The 21,354-nt window shown below is 47.0% G+C and overlaps 2 pseudogenes; one reads left to right on the top strand and one right to left on the bottom strand.

Moving 5' to 3' along the window:
- Positions 1 to 10,096: 10,096 nt before the first annotated feature.
- On the bottom strand, positions 10,097 to 18,648 carry LOC124973874 (putative serine protease 47; annotated as a pseudogene).
- On the top strand, positions 18,647 to 20,445 carry LOC124973873 (RNA-binding protein 38-like; annotated as a pseudogene).
- The last annotated feature ends 909 nt before the right edge of the window (positions 20,446 to 21,354 follow it).

Raw genomic sequence — 21,354 nt, 5'->3', positions numbered from 1 at the left:
CCTCCAGAGGATAGTGTGGAAGACATGTCAAACGTGACACTGCCAAGGGCCTCATGGTGTGCAAACCTAAATGTTCTTCATGAGGCAGACAGGGCTTTTGCCATTCCTCCATGGAGCCCTGATTAGTTGGACTTCCACATTTAGAAATACTTTTTCCCAGTAATACCTGTTAGCTCAGGACTTTACTTCAGCAATGGTCAGATGATAGAACTGAAGGATATTTCACTGCTGCTTTTCATGGAAACTCCATTGCTTGACATTTTCCTACTGTATTTACTGTGCTGGGTGTATTCTTAGATATGGGGAGCTTTCCCAGTGTGTACGAATGAATGCACAGATGTTTTCTTTGAATGTGTTTCTTATACCTTTAAACGAGGTTTGACATTGACCAATTTCATCAGTGCATTTCACCTTCTCCCTGTTTGTACTGTATTTCATGCTTTCATTTGGCATACTTTTTTATTTTTTACATACTTATTTCATTAATTTTTAAGCTACAAGTTTATCGCTCCCTCCCCCATCATTTTTAAATTTTTTACTTTTACAGGCTGAGTTTTGATTCTTTGTACACAAATGGAGTAAGACTTTTCATTTCTATGGTTGTACACACTGTAAATTCACACCATTCTGGTAATCATACATGTACATAAAGTAATAATGTCTGTCTCAGTCCACTATCTTTCCTTCCCCCAGTCCCTCCCGCCCCATTTGCCCCTACACAATCCCAGTTCCTCCTTCTCTTATCCCTCTCCTCCCCCCCATTATGTATCATCATGCATTTATCAGAGAAAACATTCTGCCTTTGGTGTCTTTGGGATTCGCTTATTTCACTTAGTATTATACTCTCTGACTCCATCCATTAACCAGCAAAGGACATAATTGTATTCTTTATGGCTGAGTAGTACTCCATTGTGTATATGTACCACAGTTTCTTTATCCATTCATCAATTGAAGGGATTCAAGTTTGGTTCCATAATCTGGTCATTGTGAATTGAACAGCTATAAACACTGATGTGGCTAGATTACTGTAGTATGCTGTTTTTAAGTCCTTTGGGTATAGGCCAAGGAGTGAGATAGCTAGGTCAAATGGTGGTTCCATTCCAAGTTTTCTGAGGAATCACCATACTGCTTTCCAAAGGGCCTGCACCAATTTGCTACTCCACCAGCAATGTATGAGTGTGCCTTTTCCCACACATCCATGCCCACACTTATTATTGCTTCTGTACTTGATAATAGCTATTGAAATTGGAATGAGATGAAATCTTAGAGTAGTTTTGATTTGCATTTTTCTAATTACTAGAGAAGATGAGCACTTTTTCATATTTTTGTTGATCACCTGTGTATCTTCTTCTGTGAAATGTCTGCCCATTTCCTTTGCCCATTTATTGATTGGGTTCTTTGTATTTTTGGTGTAAAGTTTTTTAAGGTCTTTAAAATTTTTGAAGATTAGTGCTCTGTCTGAACTTTGTGAGGAAAAGATTTTCTCTCACTCTGTTGGCTCTTCTTTCACATTAACGATTGTATCCTTTGCTGAGGAAAAACATTTTAGTTTAAATTCATCCAATTGATTGATTCTTGCTTTTATTTCTAGTGCTCTATTAGTCTTGTTAAGGAAGTCTGGTCCTAAGCCAACGTGATCAAGATTCAGGTCTACTTCCTCTTCTATTTGGTGAAGGGTCTCAACTCTAATTTCTAGATACTTGATCCATTTTGAGTTGAGTTTTGTGCAGGGTGAGAGATAGGGGTTTAATTTCATTTTGCTGCATATGGATTTCCAATTTTGCCAGCACCATTTGCTTAAGAGGCTATCTTTTCATCATTGTAAGTTTTTGGCACCTTTGTCAAGCTTGAGATGACTGTACTTTTATGGGTTTGTCTCTATGTCTTCTATTCTGTACAATTGGTCTCCCTGTCTATTTTGGGCCACTACCATCAGTTGACATTTGAAAATGTGTACCAGGGACACACTAGGACTTACAACATTGAAAAAAATCCACTCCCTTGTTGCTGTTTCTGGAATTTCAGGTAAATTGTATTCCCTCCAAAAAATAATGTGGCAGAAAGATCACATGTGACACTGTCAAAGGCCACTCTGGGTGAAGACAGAAAAGCTCTAAAGGAAGTAGACAGGGATTTTGCCATTCCTCCAAAGTTCCCGGATTGGGTGGAAGAGCTTCTGTTTTGTCAAAATGATCTGCCATGTTCAGACATGTGTTTTTTCCTTTGTTTTGTTTTGTTTTTCCTAAGTAATCAGTGTTATCCTAGGGATTTGCAATAACAGGGGTCAAATGGTAGGGTAGAAGGACATTTAGCTGCTCCTTCCATGGCCAGTCTGCACAAATTAAATTTGGGCTAGTTGAATAACATGTGCTTTGGGAGTCTAGCATTTTGAATCAGTGAAAAACTGACTGCATGTGTTTAGGGATGCAGTTCAGTGGTAAAACACTGCCCAAGAGTATGCAAGGGCCCTGAATTCAATCTTGGTCTAGGAAATAAAGCTTTCTTTGGAAGTCTGGTATCCATCATTCATTACAGTAAACCATTATCTAAAAGAATGTGGAAATAGGAGAAGACAGTCTTTTATATCACTAGGTCAAGGAACAAAGAAAGAAAGAAAGAAGCCCTCCAGATCTAATACCAACGACATAAATGAAGACTGTGGGAAATAATGAGCTGATATGACAAGTGAAAGAAGAGTCAAAGAAGCCTATTTTCAGTGTCTGAGTATCCTGTTTTGTCCCATTCCTTATGAAGGCTTCTAATAATGTGTTAAATATATCATGAACACCCAAGTGTGTGTTTTGCAGACATGATTGGATGAAAACACTGTATCCATAACGCAAGCCACATCCCACAGTTTAGAGTATTGGTTGTTTATACTCATGATTGTGTGGCTGGTGAGAGCCACAGCTCACTGGTTGCGCCCAGCAGGGGAAGGAAACAAAGACGGTTGTTGACGCATTGGAATAGAATTGCATCTCTCACCCACTCTCCTGTGAATCTCTGAAACTATCTCAAAATGACCCAGAGGAATCACACCACGTGTATTACCACGGTATTACTTGAAGGGAACTGAAGGATCTTCCATAGCTGCCAGAGCTCTTCATGGAATGTCTGCCCAGCCCCACCCAGGCCTGCTGCCCTGGGGCCCTCCCTACATGAGAAATGTCTTGACCCATCATTCCACTGGGGTTTACATTCAAACTTTGCCCAGCTGCAGTTAGAACCTGAGCTGCTGCTATGGTCAGGTCACTCTCTGGGTCCTGTGTTGACATTTCCCATCCTGGAGACTGTGAGACTGTGTCCATTGTCCTGGCCTTTAGAAGGAGGTGAGACTAGAGGGTCAGGGGCTTGCTATTTGAATGCCAGTCAACCCTTAAATCCTTGGGAATTTGAGTGGAGTAATTCCCTGTGGTCAACTGATTGAGCAGAAGTAGAGGAAGTAAAGAGCCTTAGATGGTGCATGTCACCTGGCTAGGGAAGAATGATACTGCTTGTTGGGGGAGGGCTCCTAAGACAGATCCAGACAAGGCAGGAGAAGTACACTGGGTCAGCACAAGGAAGAGGGGTTTGGGGTTGATTCTTTGTAGAAAGGACACAGGGTTTGTAGGGAGGCTTGGATGGTGTCACAGTGTGGGTTAGGGAGGGCTTGCTGGCGGGGAGAGGCTGAGCCTGTGTCCATTCTTCAGACACCTGGATGCTGCCTATGATATCATTGTGGGGGATTGACTGCAGGGTCTCAGATCATAAGTGGGCAGTGGAGAGACATGTGCTTAGCCAGAAAACAGCCCAGTGGGGTCCTCGCTGACCATGCCTGCACTGTGATACACCCCGTGTGTGAGGCTGCAGGGCACTCCAGCTGCACAGCACAGAGCCATCACCAACTTTCTCCCAGGAAACGTCTCCTTCAGTCCAGACAGCAGGTGTCCTTGATTCCAGAAGGGCACAGAACCTAGGAAACATCAACCAACATAGATGTGGGTCTCTGTAAGTTCTTCTGAATCGTTCATGCTTTCATGGAAAAAAGTCTTGCAGAGGTTTTTGCAAGACTGTGGTGCAGCCTTGGCCCCTCAACTTATGTTGGCATGAAGACTTTGCACATCTTTCTGGTTTGGTATTCCCTTCTAAGTGCACACATGTGGGGTGTCCTTCATTTTACAGAATCAAGTGTGAACACAACTGTGTTCTTTTCAAGAGAAGAAGGAGAACAGCACACAGTTAGAAGAGGCTCTATTTGTCCTATTGTCATTTGAACTTTGGCAGGAGTCCTTCTTAATATATGCAAGAGTTGAAGTGTTAGGGACCATGCATTCCTTGACTACCCTCTGTGTGACGTCCTGGTGAACAGGGATGTGCTCTAGCAACCTTGCCACACCTGACTGCTGGCACAGACCTGATTCTCCATCACACTTTCCTTCCCATTATTCGAAGATCAAAGGAAAAGGAACTCATAATGACTCCAATACTCAGACCCAATAATGACATGACCAGTGGCTGTGAAAACCTCTGGGAAGTCCCATCACTCTCCATCCCATCACCTTTCATAAACTCAGCAGCTGTTGTTGGTCATGCCACAAGAGGATCTCAGAGAACTCAGTGTCTATCACACAGACCTCTTCCCTGGGAATAGAGCTTCCTGTGTCAAGTAGGGACCACTGAACCCTGGAGACATGGCTGGCCAGAATCAGTGCTCCCACTGGTTTTTGCAGTCAGAAGTGCTGGGGGAGGGACTGGGTTTGCAGCTATGTGGTAGAGTGCTTGCTAGCTTGCTTGAGGCAGAAGATTCATGTCTCAGGGCCACATGCAAATAAATAAGAGATAAAGGTCCATCAACAACTGAAAAAAAGAGTGCTGGTCGAAGAACCCACATGCTGGGCACAATGTGCTCCTGGGTGAACTTCAGGGTTCCTCAGACTCCAGCCAGGGAGAGAGTTTATTCAGGTCCTTTTGTTTGTTTGTGCAAACATGGGAAAGAAACAGAATGATTAACAAGGAGCATCAGCCAAAGGAATTCAGAGGAGATGGTGGGGCCAAAATCTTTGGAACAGGTTACCTTAACAAAAGACCTTGCAGTGCCTGGCACTACCCTGGAGCAGCAGCTGCTGCTCACCAACAGCAAAGCCCGTCTGCAGACTCCGGGGCTTGGCACCCAGATATGCCAGGTTCACGTTGGCCTTCCACCCATCAATGATCAGGTTGGGGTCTTCAAAAGTACTCTCAGCTGCTGCCGGGTGGGCCATGGTAGCCGTGGGACTTGCAGGTCTGGCAGGCGGTGATGACCACAGCCTCCTCGATGTCCTGGAAGTCCTCCAAGTTCTTCCTGAGCGAGGCGTGGGTGGTCTTGTTTTGTATTTCATTTAAGACTTGTTCTGGAAAAATTAAGCTATTTTGTAGGAAGCAGCGTGGATGCAGTCTCAGTCTCTGGATAGTTTGGTGGAAGGAAGATCAGCAGAGTTTAGCAATGTTTCAGGACACTGACAGTGTGGCCCACTTTGGTCCGCAGGCCAAAGTTCAACTGTGTATGCATTTGAGCTGTGATTACAGTGACTGTGTTCCACTTAAGTGCCCAGAAACAATTACACTCTATTTGATGATTTTTTTTTTTTTTGGATAGTGGTTTACAAGTTCCCATTAGTCTGAAGTTTAAAATCCAGAAATGAAGAAAAAGACATGAGGAAATTAATGTCGATTGACATCTACAAATTCAGTATATTACAAGGTAATAGAATGTAGGCGTAAGGAAGAATGCCTTTGTAATGTAGGACTTCCCCTAGTCCCACTGCTTGATGGAGAAATGACCGATGGAATAGACGTTTGGAGTTTTTCAATCAATGTCCTGAAATATTTGTACTTTGATGATTGAAGGTTATACTTTTAAATTTTCATTTTGCAAATAATAAAACATTTTGCCCTGTGTACTATGAGTCTTTTATTTGTTTTTCCATGAATTTCATTTTCTATGTCTTGCAGGACCTGCCCTCTGTGGTGGGGATTGAACCCAGAGCCTAGTGACCCTGCCACCAAGCCACACCCCCAGTGTGGATTACTATTTAATATCCTTTCCCGTATTCTGTGAGTAGACTCCTTTTCTCTTTCTCATTGATTTGTAGGAGCCCTTGATAGCATGTGGGTCGGCTCAGGGTTGGAACACCATGGGTTTGGGAGGGGTTGGGGTACTATGCCACCTTGTGTGCTTGGTCAGTCTCGGGATGAAGTAAGGGCCTCCAGTACATCTGGTCTCAGGTGAAGGCAGGATTAGGGTGGTGGTAGGGGTGGGGTTGGGGGTGGGGATGAGTTCTGGGAGATTGGTGCCTGATTCAGTGAGCCAGGTCAAGAACCATCTGCTCATGGACAAGTCCAGGTCAGGATGGGCTTATCCCTGTACTCCCAGGTAGGCACCAGTGGGGCTCAAACCATAGGTGAGCCAGGTCTATGGCTCTGCTGCTGCTGCTGCAGTTGCAATTGTCTCTGAACCATAAGGCTGCCCCCAGCTACCAGACCCGTGCCCCAAGTCCCTCAGAGAATACAAAAAAGACAGATGGGTTCCTCAAATCCAGATGATATCTTCCCCCCTTCAAAAGACTTTGTTTGGTTTCAGGGATCTTCTCTGTGCTTCCCTTCATGATCTCTGTCCCTTAGAATTCTCTCTTACCAATCAAATGAGGGTTCTTGACCAGATACAGAGAGGGATCACAAATAGGCAAAGCACATCTCCCTTGATATTAGCAGCCCTGAAACTTGAGAACTGGTTGCTCTCAGATATAAGTGTTAAGTGTCCCTGAGATTGAACGTTAGTGAGCCTGAGCTCTTAATGGTAGCAGCTCCACTCTTCCCTTCATGGGAGCAATAGCCCGTAACTTCTGACAGTTTCCTGGAACTTATCTGCAGCCAGACCTAGCAGCTCCTGGAGATCTCCATTTCACTATATCACTCTGTGCTTGCCACCCTCAGGGTGATCTGCCCAGTTTGCCAGTTCTCTTTGCAACCAACTTGTTCTACTGTATTTGAGATAAAATCATGAAAAGTTATCTTAATTGAATTCAAAAGGTGGGTTCAAGCATGCACAGTGTCCTTCCAGATACACACAGAATTTTACTTAGGCATGGGTACAGGAGGGGCTTCTGGCAGACCAGACTGGGGACCATATAGGGTCTCAAAGTGGTGGAGTCATCTAGCGGGACTGCAGGATGGAGTCATCTGGGATGGACCTACTGCAGAATCAAAAATCTCTAAGTGATCATGAGGCATCTGGGGTAGGAATTACCATAAAAGACAGGAGTATGTCATAAGAACATTGGGTCCTTCTGTCTCAACTGTTTGGAGAGTTGTTTTTGAATCTTCAACACTCTGTACCATTAAGCATAGCCTAAAGATGGCATTTTTCTTACAGCTTCTTTCTGATTCTGTGAAAGATGCTATACAGGGAGGTTGGACCAATCCCCAGAGTGGCCAAGGCCTTCTTGAGTAGGTGACCTGATGAGAGGACAAGGCCTGGCTTCTAGGGGAAGAGTCACAGCACCCTGGGGAAAGCTCAACTGATAGCTTCAGCAACAACCCACTCCGACTGGTGTATGTACAACATAGCAGAGTGTTCCCGATTCGTCTCTCTTATAACATTGTGGTCATTCTTTCATTTATTCATAAGATTCACTCATTGAATACATTGCTGCAATATCATTTTGAAAGAGCTGCTCTCTGTTAATTAAATTAACATCCAAAACTGAAAGTGTTGATTTTCCCTTCACTTATTCCTACTCTCTCTTTTTGTTGATCCAAGTTTCTCATCTATCTCATTTTCTGGCTCACTGAAGAACTTCTTTTAACATTTCTTCCAATCAGGTCTGCTGGTGATAAGTTTTCTCAAATTATATTGACTGGAAAGTCTTCTTTTTTTCTCTCTTTTGCAGGAGCATTTCACTGGTCTAGAATTGGGGGCAAAGAGGAAATTTTCCCTCTCAACACTAAATATTTAATTGCCTGCATAGTCTCTGAACAAAAGCCTGATGTAATTTGGATGTTTGCTTCTCAGTGGATAAGGCATTCTTCCCCCTATAGCTTTTTACAACACTTTGTATGTGACTTTATTTTCTGCAGTATGAATATGATAAGCATAGGTAGAATGTTCTGGCATTTATCCTGCTCAATGATACCTATGGTTTGGTGGCTGTTGTGAGTTTCGGAGAATCCTCAGTCAGTGTCATTTCAAATAATTCTTTCTTCTCTTCTGGTATTCCTATTATACATGAATTACAACTTTGGTAATTATCCCACATTTTGAATATTTTGTTTTGTCATTATCACTCTTTTCTCTTTACATCTGGGTGTGGGAAGTTTCTACTACAAACTAGAAGTTCACTGATTCTGTTCTTGGCTCTTTCCAGTTGCATTAGCATTCTCTAGAGGAGCAGAACCAACAGGAGGTATTATTGGAAAAGGAGGATTTATTAGATTGGCTCAAAGTACCAAGATGGATAGTCCAAAATGGTGATCTGCAGGCCAGGATGGATGATGCCCAGACCCCCAGCACCAGCCAGCTGAATCTTCCATAGTACCAACAGTCCAGTGAAGGAGCTAGTGCTCAGTACTGAACCACAAGCTTCCTTGACCCTGTGGAGAAGATGCGTGGACCACATGCTGTGCCAATCACTCACGTGCAGACCAGGCTTCTGAGCAGTCCTGCTGGGTGAGACCAGTACTTGTCATGTTGCCAGGTGGAAAGCTCTTGTCTTCTACCTTGCAGAGACTGTGGAGTTCCAAGACCCATCACTGGTGGTGGTGGGACAATCAGCCACAACTGTACCTCAGTAGAGGTGCTCTGGCTGAAGGCCATGACTGTCAGTAAAGCCCCTATAGGAATAGACACTGAGAATACCTTTGTTGAATCTTCAGAAGATAATTTTGGGACAGGAGTTCCTGCATGAGCAGGAGAAGGTCAAAGATGGAGAAGTCTTATTGCTAATATTCATGGGAGTGCATCTGTATTGTTGTCAGTAAGGGTCCAGGAAATTTGGGAAATATCAGGGTAGGAAATGATTACCTCTAAAATTAATAAATGGTGTCCATATATGTGGATGTATGCTAAATCAAAACTCTCCCTTTCAACAGTGATCTGAATGCTGGGGTGGGCATTTTGAGGCCTCTGAGTGCCTGCTAGCTGCATCAAAACCTAGTGTCAGGCATATTTTGGGGAGGGACAGCCTTTGACACTACTTTGGAACTTATTGCTGGACCCCCAGTGCTGGGTCAGCTAAATCAACAAGGTGACATCAGGATCCAACCACAAGAGGTGTGTGGACACAAGGGCAGGTGTACCCTAGACCTCAGATAGCAGGTACCAAGTTCATGGGGATGGGGAAGTGGGCAGTGGTTCGACGCCTGCATACGTGGTCAGAATGCATCTTGTGGGTGCAGGTGAAAAGCGTGCCAGATGTCAAAGCAGGAGTAGAACTCTGGAAATTGCTGGCTTACGCCTCAGCTTTCAACCTGGCATTGGGCCTCCTCCATGCTTCTTGGCCACATTTCAGCCCCACCCCAAATCTGAGAGATCTCTGGCTATAGGCCAGGACCAATCATCATCCCTCACATCCACCGGGTACTGGTTATTCCTCCTCCAAACTCCAGGAATGCTGCACATCTACTGAGGGGAGACATAACCTCCCCTACAGTTGAACACCAGGTGTAAAGCCTGGCCTCCTCACAACAAGTTGCTCCCTAGGGTTGGAGCAGTCATTCAGTGTAGACAGACCAGGGTCACTGCTTAGAAGGCAGCCTAGCTCCCCAGCTTCCTCGCAGTCCACCCCTAAGGCTGTGATTTCTGCCCACGTGCCCATTGGTTGAAGATCTCTGCAAAGTACCTTTCTTCCTTCTGGAAGTCAGATGGTTGAACCAAGGGAAAGGAGAGCACTAAGGGACAGAAGGATCCAAAAGAGGGCAGCACAGCTGGAGGAACAGGAGGATGAATTTTTTATTTGAGTTGGTTTACTAAACTTGGTTTTGGGAGTGGCAGATGATGTACAGAGAACCTGAGGAAAAGAAGCCATTTAGATGAACAGTGGGCTGGAGTGAGAGAAGTTGTTGCAAGAGGACTGAGGCCTTGTCAGAGAAAATATCCACTGCCCTGAGAGTCACCCATGGCCTGCCACTGTACTTTGAGGATAAATGGCAGGAGGAGCCAGGTCCGTGGACTCACAAGTGTCCTGGAGGGCTGGAGTGAGTCAGAAGCCCTCAGAGGCTTTCGTGGAATGTCTGTGGGAGGAGGGTCTGGTGGAGGACTCAGCCTCCTGACTTCATTGATCCAGTCAATGAAGTAGGCGACCCTGGTGAAGACGCTGGGGTAGACAGGATGCCAGCAGTTCAGGCCCCAGCTGGCCAGCCTTACTAGGACCCAGGCATTGGGGCCATAGCAGACAAGAGGACTCCCAGAATCACCCTGAGGAAAGAGAGAGAGGAGTTAGTGTGGGAGTTGAGTGGGATCAGAGACACCAGGCCACAATGGGGGAAAATGTTGGACACCCTAGGCTGCCACTGCCTGAGTCAGGGCCCCACTGAAGACCTACCAGATCAATTCCCCAGTGAGGGACACCAGAATGGAACGGCAAGTTGAGATCGTGTTTCCAAATCCATCAGGACATGGCTCCACCATCTGCTCCCCATGCCTGGGCTCCTGGTGACCCAGGGCAACGTACAGGTAAGGCCTGGAGGTGACATGACAGCTCTATGGGCAGAGGGGCTTGTGAGCAGGCTGGGTCAGCTGACACCTCTGTGTAGACCCTCACTCTGTAAACCCTGAGCAGAAGGACACCCACTCTGCTTTTTTGTTCACTGAGTACCCAACTTCTTAGAATTTTGTAGGAACAGAATCATACAAGTTGTATTACTTTCTTTTGTCTGGTATTTTTCACTAAAGTTTCTTTTCTACTTGTTTGCCTTCCTTCCTTCCTTCCTTCCTTCCTTCCTTCCTTCCTTCCTTCCTTCCTCCCTCCCTCCCTCCCTCCCTCCCTCCCTCCTCTCTCTCTCTCTCTCTCTCTCTCTCTCTCTCTCTCTTTCTTTCTTTCTTTCTTTCTTTCTTTCTTTACAGTCCTGAAGATGAAAAACAAGAACCTCATACATGGCAGGCCAGCATGCTATTACAGTCATTTAGACCCAGGACAGTTATTTAGCAATTCACCTGGGTAGTCATGTGCACCCATAGTTTATTCCTGATTATAACTGAGCAGTGTTCTAGTGTAGGGATATTCCACAGTTTGTTCATTAGCCTGCTAATGATCTTTTGACTTTTTCTTAGTTTTGAACTATTACCAAGAAACCTGAAATGAATTGTCTTAAAGTCATGTAGATGTCTTTCTTGGATCAGGTGCTTTCATTTCTCCTGGATAAATACCTAAAATTACTATGTCTGGGTTGTACAGGAGAAGTGCATGTAACTTTTTACAAAAATGTTTTCAAAATGTTTGTACCAGTTTACATTGCTACCATTTGGGTATGAGAGTTTCTGTTGCTTCACATCCTTGTCAACACTTGATGTAGTCAGTCATTTTAATTCAACCATCCTAGTGAATGCACAGAGGTATCTCATTGGTCTTTGAGTTTGTATTTCTCCAGTGCCTGAGAGGTTTTTTTCATTTGCTTGTTTGACATGTGCATGAACTTTCTGATAAAGGGCTTATTTCAATCTTTTGCACACTTTTCAAATCTTTCCATTTTGAAATAATATAGATTTAGGCTACAATTGTAGGATACTACAGAGGATCTACATACCCCACACCGAGTTTCTTCTAATGTTAACATCTTACATATTCATGGTACAATTACTTAAATCATGAAATTAGAGATGGATCATTAAATAAATATTCAGCTTTCACTAAGACAAATATCCCTACTCTAATCCAGGATCCAATCCAGTATTCCACTTATCTTTAATTATCAAGTTTTACTAACCTTCTTCAACCTCAATCTTTCCTTCTTTTTATGACCTTCACATTTTTGTATACTACCAACCAGATTCTTAAATTAACATTATTTTTGGTACCAGAGATTGAATCCATGGGCACTTTATCACTGTACCACATCTTCACCCCTTTTTATTTTTTATGTGGAAACAGGGTGTCCCTAAGTTGCAAAATGTTTCACTACATTATGAAGGCTTGCCGTGAACTTGCAGTCAACCCCTGAGCCACTGGGTTTACAGGTGTGCACCAACACATCAGGCGTGAACAGATATTTTATAGGATGCCCCTTGATGTTGTCTTACCTTCTATTTTTTGATGATTAGATGCTGCTATGAACTTACAGTAAAAAAAAAAAAACCCTGGGTACAGATGTAATAGTGCTAAGATACAGAAGAGGACCAACTATAAATCCCATTTGCAGAAAATTCAGAATCAGTTCTAAAGACTAAAAGTGAATCTGTTGGTTAGGGATGACAAGGGGGCTGGATGGGAAATTGTGGGTGGCTGGTAACAGGCTGCATGAATATCAGAAAAGTCATCATGCTGTACACTTATGAATAACATCTTTGTGTGTATGCCAATCAAAGTTTAAAACAGGCAACAAAATTGGATGCTGTTTGAGGGTCTCTACAGTGGACAGCCTTGTGCTGGGATGGGCTGAGGAAGTGCTGGTCTGGAGGAAGACTGATGAGCAAAGGAGCCCAGGAAAAGTACTGGAGGAAAGGAAGCAGGAAGTCTGGGGATCTCCACAAAGATAGTTGAGGCCAACACAGCCTCTTCAGGGGAAACGGAGGCCAACAGACAGGCAAGGGTGCAGCAGACCCAGTCTTACTCACTTGGTAGATGGCCTTTCCTGCTGAGAATTCCCCTGCACACAGCATCTCTTCATGCACAGAGTAGTCCTTGCCTTTTCCAGATGTTTGCCCATAGCTGGTATTGCAGAATGTGCTCTCCACAAGGTTCACCTTAGCTTCCTGGAGAGAGTAGGGTGGTAGCAGTGGTGCTGTGAAAATAATGGGGAGGTGAGAGACATGCACTATGCCTTAGCAAAGAAACCCAGACTACTCAGAACCCCCAATCTGCCTGACACTCACCAATACTACCAGGCATGGGGTTCAAACCTCAGTTCAGTCTTTCACCTACCCCTGATGAACTCCTCTCCTTTTTCTCAAAGCTGTCCATATACTTAGTCTGGGCCCTCCACAACAATAGAACACACCTCCGCTATTGCACAGAGTGGCAAATCCCACTCCCTGGGGTTCAGCAACCATTCACTCACTCACCTATCCTTTCATGAACCATGGAGTCCACTCTCCTCCCATCTATCACTAACCTTTTTGCCATCTCTCTATCCACCCACCTGCCCACCCACATGTCCACTCATTCACCCACTTTGCCATCCATCTACCTATCTCCCCACAGTCATTCTTCCATCCTGCCTCATGAATCTCTCCATTCCTTCTTCCTCCTCCTCATTCATTAACACATTCAATCACCCATCCACCCCCTCACCCATTCATCCATCCATCCACCTATCTTCTCATCCAATTGCACAATCATCCTCCCAAATGTCAGCCCATCCATTCACTCATCCAATCACTTATGTATTCACTTGCCCTTGTCTTAGGTGTATTTTAGACATGATGTTGTAGAGTGAAATATTGAGTTGGGAGAGATAGAGCAATTAAATGAGGAAATTATTAAGTGGAATGAGCTAAATATAACAGGGAGATGATAGTAGAAGTTGCCTATTTAAGCTGACGTGATTGAGGAAAACTAGGAGTACTGAGCTCAGCTGAGCTGTAAATGTCAATAAGAATGCAGTCATGCAAAGAACAGAGGGAAAAGCAAGCTATGCAGGGAAATAGCAAAGCAAATTGTCCAGAGATGGAGATGGCCTTGCTCAGGATGAGTAAGTTTGACTGTGCTGCTAGGCATAAGGTATGTGAGGGATGCAGTAGGAGAATAGGCAGGGCACCTATATTGTGTACAGCCTTATAGCCAAGGTGGGGAGTTTACATTTTATTCTGAGTGCCCATGAAGGGGCCATGTGGGAACTTGAATGGAAGGACACAGCATGGAAAATGGGAGACAAATTTAGGGGCAACCGGCAAGAAACAGTGCTTTACTGGGCCAGGGTGGAAGAGAGCAGTGGAGTACCTCCCAGGTGCCAGGTCCTAGGACACAGTTTGGGACATTAGAACAAGACTTAGTTCCTGCTTTCAAGGAAGAACTAACACATATGTTTGTGTGTACTTGTGTGTATGCTGGGTGCTGGTGATCACATGACTAGGGTGTGTTCCTAGCACTGAGTGGGCAGGCATCAGGGTTGTTGGCAGAGCCCCACTCACAGAAGACATGTTCTGTCCAACATACATATAGCACCTCTGTTGAGAAACACTGAAACAAATGACGACCCCATGGATAATTACACATTTGTACTACTTTTCCTTTCATTAAAAGAACTCCAGTTGTGTTTCCCTAAACCATGAACAACTCTTTCTTTATTAAGTCATCCATGCATAAGCCTTTGCCTATAATTATCCTCTTTCAACCTGACAAAGCAACACAGAACCCAAAAACTTTCTCCATTATGTAGTTCACATGACAAGAATATGGAGTGGACCAGGTAAGAACTAGGTGAGCTTAGAGACATTAACCATTCCTAAGTTGTGATCTCTCTGACTTCATTATGCAGGCTATGGGGCTGACTTCATTATGCAACCACATGTGACTTTTTTACCACTTTTCCCAAGCACCTTCCCAAGGTCCCTCAAAGGCCGGTGTTTAAGGCTTGGCCCCAAACTGTGACACTACTGAGAGGTGCTGAGTCCTTTAAGGAATGGTCACACTGGAGGAAGCTAGGTCACTGGAATTGTGCCCTTAAAGTGTGTATCAGGAACCTGAATGGTTCCCCCTCTTGCTCTTTGCTTCCTGAGTAGCATTGCTCCATGATGTGTTCCTATAAGAATGTGCTCTCTTGCACAAGCCCAAGGCAAAGTGGCTAAGTGACCATGGGATGTAATGTCAGAAACCATGAATCATAATAAGCCTTTCCCTTTTTCAGGTGATTATCTCAGGCATTTTTTTTTAACAGTAATGGAAAGCTGACTGACAACCTAAATGGGACAGCCCCCAGGAACAGCTTTTAAGGTCACTCAAGTCATCTGAAATCCATGGCTGATTAAACACTAGAAACAAAAACCACAAAGAGTCAAACAACCCAGATTCTTGATTCCAATTGTCAAGGATCCCCAGATTTTCAGGGACTGGGCCACAGGGGATTCGGCAGCATGGAATCACACACTTTCAGAACTAAAAGGAACATGGCACTGGTGGCACTGCTCAGTCCTCATCTGAGAGAGCATGGAACTGAGGCACAGTGGGGCCAAAGTACAGTGGCTTCAGAAACCAGCTTGGGGCTCTTCCTTCACTAGGCCACTCCTCCCATGTTGCCCTGCACACCTCCTCTTTTACTTCATTTCCCTTCCTGCCTCCCCCATGCCCCCTCATTCTTCTCAGAGAGCCTTCCCCAGCCAGTTATCCAACAAGATGTGTGAGTGGGCAGCTGCATGTCTGCAGGAGGGAGGCAGGCAGGAACAACATAGGGTGTGATGTTCACAGGCAGGAGCAGCTTCAACATGGCTGTCACTCCCAAAGGCATAGAACTTCTCAAAGTCTGGATGTGGGATAATCTTGTTCACAGGCATCTTCTGGGTGTACTGGGTTTGCTGGTACAGCTGGGTGTTCCCCAGTAGGACCTGGTAGTCCTGTGGTGCCTGGGATGTGCTGGAGGAGGAAAGGCCCGTTATCAGCATCATCTCTGACTCTGGGGCCAGCACTCTCCCTGTATCCTCATCCTGCTGCTCTGGTCCCCTCCTCCAGCCCTGAATCCAGGCAGCTTTTCCTCCTCCCTTCCTCCAGGCTGATGAATGCTGGACTCACAACCTCAGGATGTAGGGCTTCCCACCACCTCCTAGAACTGGAGGAGCTGAGAATCCAAGTGTAGGAAGGGTACTATTGGGCACCTCAGATCAAGCACTTTTCCTTTATCTACATAGGAGGAGTTGTGGTTCAATACCAGTGTTATGGTCTGGATCTTAAATGTGTCCCAAAGGTTCATGTGCCAAAGACTTGGGTGCTGGCTTGTGGCACCATCAGGAAATGGCAGAAGCTGTAAACAATAGAACCTAGAGGAAATCAGTTCACTGGGGGTGTGCTCTTGATGCATGGTTGGGACCATATCCCCCCATTTGCTTCCTCGATGCCATGCAATGGAAAGAACTCCCCCACATCATGTGCTCCTGCCATAGTGTACTGTCCTTCCACCGACCTGAAGCCATGTGGCCAAGTGACCATGAAAGAGAGGTACTAACCTGTGACACCATGACCCAAAGTAAACTTTCTTCTTTTTACTTGATTCTCAGGTATTTTGTCACAGTGACATAAAGCTAACTCATATACCGGGTGTCTCTTCCAATGTCTCCTTCTGACCCATCCCATGACCTCACTACCTCTGCAGCCCCTTCCTGAAGCTTTTCTGCTTGGAAGTAAGTGCTTACAAAGAATTTCTTTAATGCATGAAGGAGTACACAGAATGTAAGCTCTCCTTGTTCCTGAAAGGGAATGAGAATCTTCATGGGTTTGTTCACACAGCTCTCTGACCTGGAGGGTCCCCATCCACACCAGGTCCAACCTCCTTTAGAGAAGTCCCTGCAGCTCCATGCACCTGACCCCTATATTATAGCACCTCTCTGGACCCCTTCCCTCATCTGTCCTCCTTGCCCACTTTGAGCTTTCTTCCTGAAAGGATGGAGACACCTTGTCATGGGATCTCGCCACCCCTCATGTCAGGGAGGGTTTCAGTGGAATAAGCACACAATAGATGCCAAGAGGACCCAGCTGGGGACTCAAGGTCAGTTAAGCACTGAAGATGCAACTTCCTGACCTGGACTGTGAATTCCATGTTCCCTCTGGGTTCCTCCACATGTGTTCTGAAGTTAGGCACAGAGGCCCAGGAGGGCCAGGAGAGTTAGACTCCTGGCTGTCCATGTCATTTTCCAAGGTCAGGGAGTCCTTCACTCCCCACCGACACAGCCTGACACATGGGATGGTGGCAGCCAAGGCTCCTCACAGGAATGGAGTTTAACAAAGATAATGAAAGATCTAATTTCATTGCTGGTCATTTCTGATCTCTGCCTATAATCTTACTCTCAGGAATGTGGGGTAAAGTGCCAATGTTCTCAGGACACGTCTGTGTCAACACATAGGGAAGAGGGGTCTCCCAGCCGGGGCTGAGGATGAAGGATGATATGGACCCAGGCAAACAAACAAAGCACAGGGTGGCCAGTGGGGAGGACAGTCCACGTGGAGCAGACAGTGGATCAAGGAAGGAGCAGTGTGCATTTGGTGGCAGCACACTGACCACAGCAAATCCCAAGGAGGGCCATCCACTATGCTCCCACTTTCTCCTCTCACCCTTGCATCTTCCTTCCCTGCCAACCCCTCTGTGAGGTTCCCAGGAAGCATAACTCACTTGAGAAAGCAGTGGACCGTGGAAAGTAGCCAGTAGGAGTCAATGAGGACAGCTCCACAGAGGTGCCAGCCCTGTTAGAGCAGGCTGGCCTGCTATGGCCACTGACCAGCCACTGCATCATGGTCACCATACACCTTCCCTATCACTTTGGGCTTCCCGCACACTGTGGAGACAACCCCCAACCACACACTTGTTACACACACCTGTGGTTCCCCAGAATACCTCCCCAAAGAGGCCCCTCCTTCACTTCACAGATGGGAAGACCAAGGTCAAGGGATAAGAGACCTGGCCTCAATGACCAAGGGCTGTCCTGGTCTCTGCCTTCAGTGACCATAGCCTGCACCCAGAAGGCTTAGAATAGCTAAGCACATGCTGTGGGAATATTGGTCTAGCGCTCTGGATGACATGGGGCAAGGTGAAAGGGTGACCAGAGCAGCCTGCCAGGGCCCCAGGGACTGGGAAGGACGCCCTGTGACCGCATTCCCTCCACTAACACACCTCTGTGCCTACTTTTCAGATGAAAGGACTGAAGTCCTCTGAGGTTACTACTCTTACTTGTTCAGGATCATGATTTCTAGGTGGCTGTCCCCACTTCACGCTCTCCACCCATGTCACAGAGAGAGAAATCACAAGCAGGTGTCTGTGGTGCTGTGTGACCTGGGGTGATCACTCCCCTCATGGCAAGTTCCATTTCTAAAGGGGTGGGCCTAATGAAGACAACTTTGTTTAGAAGATTTCCATCTTGGGGGTGTGGGGTCTGTGGTCCTCACATTTGAGGAGTGTTGTCTTGGTCCCTGACTATGCTCCCCAGATATCAGGAAAGGGACCAGCATCTCTGAGCCTGCCTGCCTCTGCCTCTAGGCCCCCTACAACCCAAATCCTGGGTCACACCTGGGCCACCTGTGCTGTTCCACAGCCCCATACCTGATCCCTGGCAGCGATTCCCACCCATAAAATCCCCACCAGAGTGGGACCCTGTCCTAATTTGGTTGATGTCATGTCTGGGGTCGTCTGCTTCAAGGCAGAGGCAAAGAGAAGATACTGGTAGCTTCTGGCATGGAAGCCTGCCAGAGCCTGCTCCCACCCTAACCAGCCTTTCCCAACAGCCTCTGCATAAAACCGACCTTGGGCCCCACCCACATAGCCCTGGGGCCGTCTGTCCATGGGCTCCAGGTACTCCTGTGCCCCTGTGATTCATCCCCGTGTGCGTTTCCTGTGGACTGAGAGGGTCTAGGGGCATGAGCAGCCTTAGAATTCAGCGACAATAGCATCAACAACAGCTGCCGCAGAGCCATGTGCCTAGACCACCTGGGGTCCACACCTGTCCTGAATACCATCTGGGAGCGCTGGACTAAAGAGATTACCCCCTGCCCTGACCTGATACTACCCATGCACAGATGGTTCTTAACCTGACCGCAAGACAGGCATGAACACTCCAGCTACTGTCCAATCCACACCCTGCCACTGACCTGACTGCCCTCACCTGTGGCCAGATGAACTGGTGGCCCTGATCTCATCCCAAGACAGACCTCCTTCACACACACTGACCCAGTACCCTGACCCCTCCCACACCAATTTTGTCCCAACCTTGACCCCAATCAAGGACTTCTACAAATCAATGAGAAAAAGAAAAAGAGTCTACACACAGAATATGGGAAAGGATAGTAATCCACACTGGGGGTGTTGCTTGGTGGCAGGGTCACTAGGCTCTGGGTTCAATCCCCACCACAGGGGGCAGGTCCCGCCAGACATAGAAAATGAAATTCATGGAAAAACAAATAAAAGACTCACAGTACACAGGGTGAAATGTTTTATTATTTGCAAAATGAAAATTTAAAGTATAACTTCCAGTCATCAAAGTACAAATATTTCAGGACATTGATTAAAAAACCCCAAAGGTCTATTCATCGGTCATTTCTCCATCAAGCAGTGGGACTAGCGGAAGTCCTACATTCCAAAGGCATGCTTCCTTACATCTGCATTCTATTACCTTGCAATATACTGAATTTGTAGATGTCAATCTACATTAATTTCCTCATGTCTTTTTCTTCATTTCTGGATTTTAAACTTCAGACTAATGGGAACTTATAAACCACTGTCCAAAGGAAAAAAAAATCATCAAATACAGTATAATTGTTTCTGGGTACTTAAGTGGAACACAGTCACTGTAATCACAGCTCAAATGCATACACAGTTGAACCTTGTATTGGCCTGCTGACCAAAGTGGGCCACACTGTCAGTGTCCTGAAACATTGCCAAACTCTGCTGATCTTCCTTCCACCAAACTATTCAGAGACTGAGACTGCACCCACGCTGCTTCCTACAAAATAGCTTAATTTTTCCAGAACAAGTCTTAAACGAAATACAAAAGAAGACCACCGATGCCTCACTCAGGAAGTACTTGGAGGACTCCCTGGACATGGAGGAGGCCGTGGTCATCACTGGCTGCCAGACCTGCAAGTCCCACAGCTACACTTCGTGACCACGGCCAACCGGGCAGCAGCTGAGAGGCTTGTGAAGACCCCAACCTGATCATTGATGGGCGGAAGGCCAACGTGAGCCTGGCGTATCTGGGTGCCAAGCCCTGGAGCCTGCAGACGGGCTTTGCTGTTGGCGGGCAGCAACTGCACCCCACACTGGTCCCGAGGACTTACAGGTCGACCCCCCACTACATCCACCCGCAGGCTATTGTGGAGCCCAGCGTGGTGATTCCGGTCACCCCATGCCATCGCTGACCTTGCCCTACATGGGGTAGGCTGACCTTGCCAGCCCTGCCTATACCCAGTACCCACCAGCCACCTATGACCAGGAACCAGACGTCGCCTCGCCCGCCTGGGCCACCAGCTTCGTGGGCTATGGATACCCAGCCTCCATGCTGCAGGCCCTGTCGCAAGGGTGCCTGTGGGTGCCGCTTTTGTGCAGTACCAGGCGCCGCAGCTGCAGCTGGACAGGATGCAGTGAGGCCCGTCCGGGCTGCGGGGACTGTGGTGATGTCGCCCACACAGCAGACAGACTCGGGCTAGCGGCCGCCTCAGCTCTGGGTGCCAGCAGCACCTGTGCCTCCGAGACCCCTGGCTCAGCCAGGCAGTGTCTCTTCGGGCCTGGGTGCCATCATGCCTTGAGGGGGACTTCAGCACCCAGTGGCCGAGAGGCTGTCTGCAGAGGCCCCTGGCACTTGGCCCCCAGGCCTGTTCTGCCCCCACAATCCAGGTGCCAAGGGGCCGGGCCAACACCCTTCCACCGAGGTGCCTCTCAGGGGGACTAGCAGAGGAGCCAGGACCGCAGGCTGCTGTGCGGGTCGCCCTCCTCCCGGATACCCAGCCCTCAGCTGCCAGCCTGCACCTGCCTGCCTACTCTGGGCCCTCTGCCTGCTGTCATCGATTGCTCCTGAGGCGATTTCAGAATTTCAGTCCATTCTTTCAACAGACACTGCTGCCATCAGGAACCCAGAACCTAGTTTGACTTGGAGAGACTTGATTTTGTGGATGCTCCACCACGGAGATGATGACAGTACTTCTGTAGGATGGTGTCGCCACCCAGCCGGCCATGCCCTCAGTGGGGCAGGCACTGCAGGTCAGCAGGGCCCTGCTGGGCTGGCAAAGCGTGTCCGCCCCAGGGTGGGTTCTCAGGTGTCTTCACCACGTCATCGCCACTGTCGGCTGGGGCCCTGCTCCTCCTGCCCCGGGTAGGTGTGGCCCGCTGCCGTCAGGCTGGACTGTGACAGCCTGGCCCTTCCTGGCCCCTGTGAGCCTCTGAGTGCAGGTCCTGCCTGATGCACTCCTTTCAGCTGAGGTGGTTCAATGTGGCAGCTCCCGGGGGCCTGGGGCTGGAGGCTGAGGGGCTCCCGGCAGGGAGGGGTCAACCAACGGG

The sequence above is a fragment of the Sciurus carolinensis genome, unplaced genomic scaffold, assembly GCF_902686445.1.
Source record: "Sciurus carolinensis unplaced genomic scaffold, mSciCar1.2, whole genome shotgun sequence".
Taxonomy (NCBI): domain Eukaryota; kingdom Metazoa; phylum Chordata; class Mammalia; order Rodentia; family Sciuridae; genus Sciurus; species Sciurus carolinensis.
This window is presented reverse-complemented; position numbering and strand designations above follow the sequence as displayed.